This window comes from Petaurus breviceps, unplaced genomic scaffold (assembly GCF_028583685.1).
Source record: "Petaurus breviceps papuanus isolate PSGF00001 unplaced genomic scaffold, PetGlider_PUasm1.0 229, whole genome shotgun sequence".
NCBI lineage: Eukaryota > Metazoa > Chordata > Mammalia > Diprotodontia > Petauridae > Petaurus > Petaurus breviceps.
Genome location: NW_027185903.1, coordinates 1,512,311 through 1,524,356, shown reverse-complemented (window position 1 = coordinate 1,524,356; position 12,046 = coordinate 1,512,311). Strand labels below are relative to the sequence as shown.

Here is a 12,046-nt window from a genome sequence, read left to right as displayed (position 1 = left end):
AATGGGTGTGTGTGTGTGTGTGTGTGTGTGTGTGTGTGTGTGTGTGTGCGCGCGCGCGCGCCCCTTCAGATAACCTAAGAAAAGAACGATTGATTGCTGGATGGAGGGAAGGGGGGAAGTGAGGAAGGGGAACGGGAACGGGGGTTGGGGGGTGGAGGGAAAGAGGCAGGAGAGAGAAGAGGCCGAGGGAAGAGAGAGAGAAGGTCATTGAATACAATAGTACATCTGGTCGAAGAATACTGTGGCTGGGAAATGTTTGCCTGCAGTGGGAAGGTCGGGACCTTCCTGGGGGAGGGAGAGAGTACTAGCCAACCTCAGCTCTTAAAAAAAAATCCTGTTTCTTTGTAGGATTGTTGACCCCAGAGACCCCCTCCAGCCCCCTACCAACGCAGTTCTGCGTCTCTGTTCAGCTCCCCAGGTTTGGGGTGGGGGGAGATAGGTGGGTCAGAGTCCAATGCGGTTTAACTTCTCCCCACTCCAGCTCTTTAAAGTTCCCTTAACTGGCTCTAAGGACACTGTCAATATAGCTGAGATTTTCTTTGGATGGACCCTAGGGTGGTCAGGTCCTTTTCCTCTTTCATGTAGCCATCTCCTTAACCATCTCTTTGGAAAGCTGGCTTCTCTAAGTCAGAAGGAAAAGCATGGAATTGATTGACAAATATTGTTTGATTTCATTTGCATCCAGCCTCTGGCTAATACTGGAGGACTGAGAGAATCCCTAGAGATGATTATCTCTGGAACGGAGAGGAAACTTGCCTTCCTGCCTGCTAGCACAATATTCCAGATATCCTTTGGCAAGGGCAGTACAGTGGGGCTATCAGCCATAAGACTTTGAAAGAGCTGGCTTTCCTGTTCATGATAGAGATTCTAGTCAGCCCAATGCCTTCATTTTGGAGCTCTAAAGCTCTTGAGAAGTTAAATGACAGCCAAGGTCACAAAGATGCTATGTAGTTGTGCCAGGCTTTGATCCCATGTCCTGGGACTCCAAATTCTATACTATTTTCATAACACTAAACTACCTTAACTAAGTGTGCTTTGGGATGTAGAGAAAGGGGCCGGGATTCAGGACCAGCACTCATTCCTTAGATTATCTTGAGAGGTACACAGAAATAAGGAGAGAAGACAGCCATATATATGAGTTCTAATCACCTCTCTACCTAACCTCAGTCTCTTTAAAAAAGACCTCCTTTCAACAAATTTTTATTGGAGAGGCTGTATAGAGTAGTGGATAGAATCAACTGTGTAGCCAGGAAAGTCCCCCTTCAGATTTATGACTCTGGGCAAATGACTTAACCTCTTAACTTCCTCTCTGTTCAGTGGGCCCCTGAACTTGACCTGTAGCACCAAAGAATCTGGGGGGATTTTTAAAAACCAGGGGGGGAAAGGTGTTGGAGAATTAGTGAAGGAGAATCTGTGTATTTTGACTGAAGGCAGTCGATGGGTAAGCAGTGATATGCAAATTTGAGTCTTATCGTTGAGTCCACAGTCCCTAACCCATTTTGTATTCTAACAACTGTGCAAATTGTCCTTCCTCTCTATTCATTGCCCCAGGGCTTAAATCCGAAGGGATGATACTGTGTACTAGAGCCGGATGGAGTGATGGATGCCCAGGCTGAGGAGAAGTAAGGCACTTAGAGGGGGAAGTAAGGGTAGGGAATAAAAAGAAATGTCAGCACTTTGAGGCACAGATGTTAAAAAGTGTTTCAGAAACTACAGGCTAAAGATGGCGAGGAATTTCCAACCAATGGCAGGGCACATTTTCTGCAATTTGTCCCCTTGTTCCTGCCTCTGTTAAGATCTGAAGCTCCCTGGGAGTCCGATATACTTCAAAGCAATGCTGAGTAGCTATAGCAATGGACTGGAAGAGGTACTGGTTTTATACAGACTTCCCTCCTTGCCACTCTGTGCCAATTGGCTTGATGTCTGGATGCAAAATTAATGGGCTTAAACCTCCATCATCTGAGGAGGTGCTCGGTTGGCACTAATGGGTGTCGTGCAGACAAAGATATATTAAGCCCCAATGGTTGAGCACCTCTGACTCCAGCCTGACTGATCCTTGCCCTTTCCAAAGTGTGTTGCTTGGATCTTATAGGAAACCTGGACCCAGATACCATGTTAGGAGTTATTTAGAACAAATTAGTGCCCCCTCCCCGAATTACCCGATTTCATAACTGCAGTTCAAAATTGGTAGAATTTTCTCTATCAAAACCTAGGGAAACCAGCCAGCCCTGAATGGAATGGTCTGGAATATCATTTGCATTTAAATGATTGCTTTTATTTACTGGCTCGAGGCTTCTTTGCATATTCATGGAACATTCTCACAACTGTATTTACATACCTACCGAAAGGGATTTCTTTGGTGCTAAATCTAGGAGTTACTTAGGTTAGGCTTTGCCTATGTTTGAGATAAATGGGTTGTGAGGAAGCTAAGAAATGAATGGTAGGAAGGGGTGTAACAAATTCTCCCGATGATTCAGCTCAGCTATTTGTGCCCTAAAGTCTTTTGCTGACTGTTATCTACACTGACAAGTAAAGACTAAAACCACAGGACTGATGTGATAGATGAAAACACCAGGCCCTCTGGAGGAGAGATCCATCTTAACTCTTTGTTCTTTCCCTGGACAGCTGGTGCTTTGGGGTTGGTGGGTTGGGGAGCTTACCTTTCGCTACTAAGTATTTCAGCCAAGCAAAATCAATAAGCATTTATTAAGCACCCATTCTATATGCCAGGGATTGTGCTAAGTGCTGAGGATACAAAGAAGGCAAAAGACAACCCTTTGTTCTCTTGGAGCTCAGAATAATGGGGGAGGCAACATGCAAACAGCTATGTTCCAGCATGCTACATGGAGGATAGAAGGGTGATAATCTCAGAGGGAAGGCACTAGCACAAAGTGTGATCTGGAAAAAACTTACAAAAGGTAGGACTTGTGCTAGAACCTGAAGGAATTCAGGAGGCAAGAAGAACACTCTGGGAGTATATAACCTTCTTGACTGGGGGGAAGTGTTTTGTGTCTCTGGCACCTAGGATAGTAGAGAACTGGAAAGAACATTGGAGAGCATTTTACAAATGAGGAAACTGAACTGGGAGGGAGTGAAGTGACTTGCCCAAGGTCACACATCTAGTGTCTCAGCTGGGATTCAAAACTGCTCTCCCTGACTCCAAGTGCAGTACCTGGCATATAGTAAGCTATTAACAAAGTTAATTGAATGAAGGATTTTTCTTATTGTTGTTGTCCAGCCTTTTCTGACTCCTCATGACCCCATGAAGCATGCCAATACAGTCCTTGAGGTTTTCTTGGCAAAGATACTGGAGTGGGTTGCCATTTTCTTTTCCTATGGATTAAGGCAAGCAGAAGTTAAATGACTTGGCTGGGGTCGAACAGTTAATATATGTCTGTGGGCAGATTTGAACTCATCTTCCTGACGCCTAGCATTCTATCCACTGATCTAATCACCTAGCTGCCTCTAGGCTTTTAGAAATCAAGGCTTAAAATACTCCCTTTTTGAATGGGGCTGAGGACATCAGGCCTGAATTGTCTCATTGACTACTACTAGTGAACTGTCACTTCCCCTCATTTCCTTTTCTGTAAAATGAAAAGCATGATATTAATCAATCAATTGGTAATCAATAAACATGGATTAAGTACCTGCTACATACTAGGTACTGGCAGTGGAAATACAAAAAAAGAGGCAAATGGCAGTCCTTCCCCTCAAGAAGCTTATAATCTAATGATATCAACCTTACTGGGTTATTGGGGAGATCGATATGATGGAACTTTGGAAAATTTTAAGCACTAGATATTCAGGGAATGATTATTCTTATTGTTAAGTATGCCAAACGCTTAAGAAAGAGGTCCAAAATCTCATTTGTCCAAACTAGTCATTAAAAGTGTGGCTTCACCTCTTTAAAGAATTAGTTTTTTTCTAACTTGAAGCGGAAATTCCTGGTCCTAGAAGGACACAGGAGTGAGCTGGGAGCTATGGCTATTTTGCTCCAGGTAAAGAATTCATCAGCCCTTTTGGGGGAAAAGCCTCTTTGGAGACACTTCTTTAGCTTGGGTCAGTATCACTTATGGGGAAGGAGGGAGCCTAGCATATAGACATTTAACCTGGCTCCAATACTTGTTTCTTAAAAGACAGCTGATATATGACTTCTTTTACTGTAATTCTGGGTGATTTGGTCTAGATCTAGTGTTCTTTACCATTTATGTGTCCTGGGCTCCTTTGGCAGTCTGGGGAAACATTGGATCCTTTGTTAGAATGTTTTTGTTTTCTAATTGAAAGAAATGCTAAAATTCAGGTAGAGGGGGAGTCTAGGTGGCAGTGAATAGAGCATGGGCCCTGGAGTCAGGAGGACCTGAGTTCAAATCCAGCCTCAGACTCTTAATACTTAATAGCCTTGTGACCTTGGGCAAGTTACTTAACCCCAATTGCCCACCCTTCCCTCCTCCAAAAAAAAAAAAAAATAATATAAATAAATAAATAAATGAATTTCAGGTAGAGGTTAGTGAAAATAAAGATTATTTATTTTTCCCCATCCAAGTTCATGGACCCATGAAATCTATCTGTAAAACTTCTATGAACCCCAGGTTGAAAAGGTTAAACCTCTAGGCATGGAGGGTCTATGTCATCCTATGATGCTATGTAGTTATCTAGAAAAAGACATAGCTGTGAAGCCTTGGGAGATTAAGACTTAGTCTAGAGGGTCCAACAGGTAGTAAATATTAGAGATAAGATTTGATTCCAGAGTCAGGACTCTTCCCCATTGTACCACCCTACAAGAACCCTGCACTTAGAATTGGGGAAGCTGAGTTTGAATCCAGCTGGCCACACTAGTTTTGGGGCTGTGGGCAATTCACTTAATCTTAGTTTCTGTTTCCCTACTCTAAAATAGGTATGAAAATAAATGTCTATGCTTCTTAGGATTGTTAAACCTTAAAGTATCATGGAATTATACTTTAATATCTCACTGAGCTAATATCTATAGCGTTTAACACAGTGCCTGGTACTTAATAAATGTTCTTCTCATCACATAACCCTGTTTGCCTTGGTTTCCTCATTTATAAAATGATCTGAGAAGGAAATGGCAAGCCACTCCAATATCTTTGCCAAGAAAACTCCAAATGGAGTCACAAAGAGTCGAACACAACTGAAACAACTAAACAACTTCCTCCTCTTGCCTTCCCCCTCCCATCAATGTTAGTATTTCAACAAAGCCAAAGGTACCCCATCCATGCCTACCTGTCTTTACTTTCAGTGTAAGATTCCCCAAAGGAAAATCACCTTGTTTCCATCCTTCTGCTAGGACTGGTCATTAGTCATTCTAGGGGAATATGTTCTCTAAAAGCTGGAGTTAAACGTTTTTGTGTCCTGGATGGACCCCTTTGTCAGTCTGATAAAGCCCATAGACCCCCTTCTTAGAATAATATTTTTAAAATTCATAAAAACATACAAGATTACAAAGGAAGCCAATTATACTGAAATATTGTTATAAAAACAATTTCGTTTTTAAAGTTCACAATTCTCAGGTTAAGAAACCCCCATCTTAAAGGAATCTTCTATTTCTATTGATGATTCCTTGTTTGCTTTAAAATAGGGTGAAGGATTGGAAACAAGAGATGGACTGACATCCCAGTGGGTTATCCATGTAACACTATCTCCATGGTAACTGGCCAGTCTGGAAGAACGCAGTCACATGAGGGTTACACGACATGAATGAAATATACTATGTGTGTGTGGTGGGGGGGGGGGGAAGGGGGATGGGAAGCATAGAGCCCCAGAACAGGGAACATTTGCAGAGCCAGCAGGCAACAAAGGTTGTTGTCCCGAAGCCATCTAGAATGCTCAGAGGCATCTTTTGGCTGTCTTGACAGGGCAGTTAAAGGAGCCCTCTTCTGAGGGATTGTTTACTGCATTTCTTACAAGCTCAATGAACCACAGCTCACTAGAAAATTGAGTTCTCTCGTGTGTGACCTATCATTTAATTGTGGACCTTTCTCTCCAGTGTGTATGTTTAAATCAGGATGGTTAAAGCAGCTTCAGCTCAATTCCAGTGTCTAGGAGTTTAGGTCATACCAAAGGTAACTGAATATATTAGCCTGGTTTTCCGTTTTAATGTATTTCACCTTTTGAAGCTCCATAGGAATACTCATTTTTGTTGTTTAGTATTCCTTCCATTACCAACTACAATTGACTGCCATTGGGCCGACTTCAAAATACTGATCAGGCATGAATGTAGGAATTTGGGGGTAATTAAAATATCTCTTTTGGGGTGGCCATAATTTACACTGCTTCCTGACTTCATTCTCCAATCCACAATCTTCAGACTATCTTAAAATTGTTAGTAAAGATATTATAGAATTTGGCTATTCTATACAATAATAATACTTGGCATTTGTAGAGCATTTTAAAATGTGCAGAGTGCTTCACATACATTGTTATCTCATTTGAGCCTCACAGACTGTTACTGTCCCCATTTTATGGATCAGGACACTGAGGCTTTCAGAGGTGATCTGCCCAGGATCACAGAGCAATTCAATGTCAAAGGTGGGAGTGGAACTCAAGTGTTTCTGGACTCTCAAGTCACTACTTGGATTCTTTTGCTGGTTCTACCACTGGTACTGACTCTGCCACCTGGAACAAGTCACTTCCTCTCTCTGGGCCTTAATTTCTTGAGAAGCATGTTACCAGCCCTTCCTTACTGGTTTATTGTGAAGTATTAAGTATTAATACTTGATAATTAGTATTAAATATTAATACTTAGAAAGTATTAAGCATTATAAAATTGGAGTGTACTGTTATACCCCAAAATTAGGGAACGGCCCCCCATAATCTTGAGAACTAAACCCAGGACTAAACTTAAAAGGATTAGACTTTTGTAACATTGAGCAGTCTTGCAACTCAAATCAGTCCCATACTCACAGGCATAACAAAAACAGGAACTTGTTTGTGCAGAAGAAAGAGCCTGGGACTCGGGATCAGAAGATGTGGCACCATAGACTTAGCACTGGAAGGGACTTTAGAGATGCTCTTTTTATGGATGAGGAAAGTGAGTCCAAGGGAAGTTAAGTGACTTGCCCAGTGTCACACCATCAGAGGTAGGATTTGAACCCAAATGGGGGGTTGCTTGTTTATTCGTGTACAACTCTTTGTGGCCCCATGGACTATACCGGCATGATAAATGGAGTGGTTTGCCATTTCTTTCTTCAGTAGATTAAGGCAAACAGGTTAAATGACTTGCCCAGAATCACACAGCTAGTAAATGTCTGAGTTCAGATTTGAATTCAGGCCTGGGTGGGCACAATCTGCTGATGTGGAAGCCTCCCCAAACCCTTCCTAATTCCAGGACCTTCCCTCTGTTAGTTCTTTCATATTTATCCTGTCTATAGCTTCCTTTGTCCATGTTTGTTTGCTTGCTGTCTTCCCCATTAGACTGTAAGCTCCTTGAGGGCAGGATATGTCTTTTGCCTCTGTTTTTATCCTCACTGCTTAGCACAGTACATATTATTGTATGAGGCCCACTTCTGGGTCTCAGTTTCCTCTTCTGTAAAATGAAGGAGTCGTACTAGGTGGTCCCTAAGACCCTTTTCATCTCTCTCTCTCTATGACCTTGTGATTCTCATTTTAGAGATGAGTCAATTGAAATTCAGAAATGGCCCAGATCCTCTGACCCCCAAGTTACCGCTCTTTGCGTACTGTTGCATGGTTTGAGTTCTAATACTGGCTTTCTGACCCTCCCTCAGCTTCACTTTTCTCATCTCTAAAATGGGGATAACACCACTTAATTCATATTTTTTGTGAGGATCAAATGTAGGTGACAGTGATTTGTTACAGTATCCATATAAGTGTTAGTTGTTATTATTATGTATAAACCAAACCAACAAATAATTTAAAAAGAAATCAAGTCAATAGTAGCAGCTTCCTGCCTCATCAAACTTTTATACTTACTGTTAGAAACAAATAAGAGTCCATCGACAGACCTAAATTTTACCCTGTTCTTTTTGACCACTGCCAGAATTAGAGAGAACTAATACAAAGTAAATCACCTTCTATTTACTTAGTTTGCACTTGGCCTCCATTATAATGTACATTTTGTTTACTTTGATAGAATGCATGCTCCTTGAGAGCACAATTTGTTTTCTTTCTGTCTTCATCCCCAGTGCCTAACCTGGCATTAACGGTGCTTAATAAATGCAATTTCATGGATTAATAGGGAAGGGGGGTTGCGGCAGGAGGCAGATATGAAAGAAGATGGAAGTAGTGCTTTGTTGTTGTTCAGTCTTGTCTGACTTTTCATGACCCCATGGACCATACTGTGCATAGGGTTTTCTTGGTAAAGATACTGGAGTGGTTTGCTGTTTCCTCCTCCAGTGGATTAAGACAGAGGTTAAGTGACTTGACCAGGGTCACACAGCTAGTGAGTGTCGAAGCTGGATTTGAACTCCAGTCTTCCTGACACCAAGGTCCCAAACTCTATCCACTGATCCACCCAGCTGCCTCCAAAAGTCAGAGCTGTAATACACATTGAAGGCATGTGAGATGCCCTTGCAACTCTCCCAGAAGTACCTGGACTGCTAGAAGCAGCACCTCAGGTAGGACATAAGAGAATCAGACAAGGCTATAGCTGTCGGTGGGCCTTGAGTTCCCACTAGCCTATGTTTGGCAGGTGAGGAAGAAAGGAGTTAGTGGAAGAAGAATCAGTGGAATAATGCTGGGGTTGAGAGTAACCTTGGGAGGTGCATGGTGGCAGCAGGTTCCCCATTCATCATCATCATCATCATAGCTAATATTTATATGGCTCTTACTCTGTGACAGGAAATTACCATCTCATTTGAATCTCACAACAACCATGGGAGGTAGAAGCTATTATCCTCATTTTACAGTTGAGGAAATTAAGGAAAACAGAGGTTAAGTGACTTGACCATGGTCATACAAGGGCTAAAGGCCTAAGGGGGAATTTGACCTCAGTTCTTCCTGCCTCCAAGTCAAACCATCTGTCTGCTCTGCCACCTATTTGCTGCAAAGGGTGCTTCTTAGGGGACAGTGGACACTTCTGACAGAGCAGCGATCCAGGGAATTGACTGCCCCCTAGTGGCAGTGTGGTGCAATGGCAAGAACCCTGGGTTTGGAATCAGGTCCTAGGCAGAGCCTTGTTGAATCCTCCTCTCCTCTTGGTTGATTGTCTCCAATTTTTCCTGTACTCTTGTTTGTACACAGTTGTGTCTTCCCCATTAGATTGTGAGCTCCATGACAGCAGGGACTGTCTTATACCCTTCTTGTATCTAGTGTTTAGTGTAGGCCTGGAACATAGTAGGTACTTAAGTGATGCGAGTACCAGGCCTGACATCAAGAAGAGTCATTGTCCTGGGTTCAGATCTGGTCTCAGACACTTATTAGTTGTGTGACTCTGGGCAAGTCACTTAACCCTGTCTGCATCAGTTTCTACAATTATAAAATAAGCTGGAGAAGGAAATGGCAAACCACTCCACTATCATTGCCAAGAAAACCCCAAATGGAGGCATGAAAAGTCAGGCAGGACACAACTATAATATTTGTTGGGTCTCCCTCTACCATCACCCTTATCTCCTGATCATGGAAAGGATCTTAGGGTTTTCAATCTTGGAGACACATCTCTACCCACCTATTTTCTGGGACTAGCGAGTGGACTCGTTAACCATTCTTGGGCTGTGCCCTTTATTGTAACTTGGTTCACCCAATAACTTCCCTTCCAGCCTGACTGTTCTGGCCTCTGTTATAGGAAATTTGAGGGATTGCTCTTGGCTGGATTATGAGGGATCTTGGTGGAAGAAGTAATCCCTTTTGGGGCATGATGAATATTTTGTAGAAAGTGTTGAACCCTGTTTAGAAAAGGACCAGAAGTGATGAGATTTCTATGGTTGGTGTGAGGCAGTCAGGGAGCAAAATCACTTGGCAGGATACTCCTCTTTCCAGATAACCTAGGAGGTCTGATAGATGTGCTTGTTTAGCTCAGTGACTGACTGGAATGCCAGAAGAGGGGGTGAGTTTTGAAACAAGAGGAGGGGAGAGTGTGGATCAACAGGTGCCAATGCCCTGAGCCCATGCAGCTGGGAGACCTTCACAGGGTTAGGGATCTCAGGCACATCCTGGCCCAGAATCAGAGTGTATTATTTCATTTTGTATCCACATAACAACTGTAGGAGATAGGTGCTATTATTATCTTCGTTTTACAGATGAGGAAACTGAGGCAGACAGAGACCAAATGCCTTGCCCAATGTCATACAGTATCTGAGACTAAATTTGAACTTGAACACTCTGCTCTATCCACTGTGCCAGCTAGCTGTCCTCTCCAGCATGTGGAGAGAGGGTCATCATTCCAAATCCCCATTCCTGGAAGGTGATTGTCCAGAACTATGATTCTATTGATATACAGATGTCCCAGCGAGCAAACTGTAAACTCCCTCTTCCAAGGCCTCTGCCATGGCAGGTTGCATCTGCTCTGCAATTTACAGACTTAATTACCTGGGACACTGAGAGGTAAAGAGATTTTTCCTGGGGGAACATTGTCAGTCCCTGTCAGAGGTAGCATTTGAACCCAGGTCTGAGGTCAGATCTCTGCCCACTGTACCCCACACTGCCTCTCTGAAAGTGATACTGTCATTCTTATAAGGACGGTGGGTCACTGTCAGAGTGAACATAGTCATGCCCTGCATGTGGAATGCACAGAAACATCAGAAAACTACTGAATCTGGTGGTAACTAGTTGTACCCACAATTACCCAGAAGTATTTTAAGGATGCAGAGAAAAGGAAGATGACTGGTTTACCCTTACCAAAAACCAGCCTATACTTGATTATGAGAAAGCAAGCAGTGAGTCAGCGAAATGTTTTCTGATGAGAAATAGGCCAAGGTTGGGATATACTGTATAAACCCCTTGTGGTGTTCAATCCTGGGTCTCTTCCCATCATGTTATCACCTTGAAGCCATGGTGGGGTTGCATAAGTGCCTGTGTCAGATCAAAGTCATGACTGATGCTGCCCGTACAGCAGGCAACGGAATTGAGGAAGTAAGAAATTATGAAAGATGTGATCAGCTCCAGTAGAGAGAAAGCATGAGGGCTGAAGCTGGAGTCTGGAAAACTTAGAAGTAAATTCTGCCTCAGGGGCTTACCCACTGTGTGGTTTTATCACTCTGAGCCTCAGTTCCCTTATCTGAAAAATGGTGATTATAATAAGAGTTGTTGTAAAGCCATTTTCAGTCACGTCCAACTCTTTGTGACTCTATTTGGGGTTTTCTTAGCAAAGGTCTTGGAGTGGTTTGACATTTCCTTTTCCAGCTCACTTTACAGATAAAGAAACTGATGCATGGGGCGGCTAGGTGGAGCAGTGAGTAAAAGCACCAGCCTGGAGTCAGGAGGACCCGAGTTTGGTTCCGGCCTCATACACTTAACCCACACAAAAAAACTAGCTGTGTAACCTTGGGCAAATTACTTAACCCCAATTGCCCTCCAAAAGGCAAAAAAAAAAAAGAATCTGAGGCAAATAGGGTTAAGTGACTTGCCCAGGATCACTAGTAAGTGTCTGACTCCAGGCCCTACACTCTATCCATTGAGCCACTTGAGAGCCACAAGAATAACACAGAGTTGTTGATCAGTCAAGATGTTGTGTGTAAAGGACTTTGTAAACCTGAAAAGAACTATATAAATGTCCCATAACTTAATCCCCTGTTTGTCGCAGTAAGCGCCAATAACACGGTGGGGCTTTCTCTCTAGAATTGCCAGCAGGCAATGTCTTCTTCCCCAGATGACTGTATTAAACAGCTGCCAGAAAAAAAGATTCCCAAGGTGCCTCCTCCTTTTGGATGTAGTTGAAACAAATGCTATTGTTTGATCACTCTGATCCATCTGGTGATGCAGCTAAAAAGTTAGGTTTGGTATTTCCACAGTCTCTCTCCCCCCAACTCAGTCAGTCAGTAAACATTTAAGTGCCTGTGCTAAGTGCTTTACAATTATTATCTCAAGTACCTACAAAGCACCAGGCACTGTGCTAAGTGCTGGGGAATACAAAAAG

The 12,046-nt window shown here is 42.9% G+C and overlaps 1 protein-coding gene across 3 annotated transcripts in view; it reads left to right on the top strand.

Annotated features, from left to right (window-relative positions):
- The window catches only part of GPRC5B (G protein-coupled receptor class C group 5 member B), a 29,288-nt gene that overhangs the window by 1,360 nt on the left and 15,882 nt on the right, over positions 1 to 12,046 (top strand). The gene's annotated exons all lie outside the window — the stretch shown is intronic.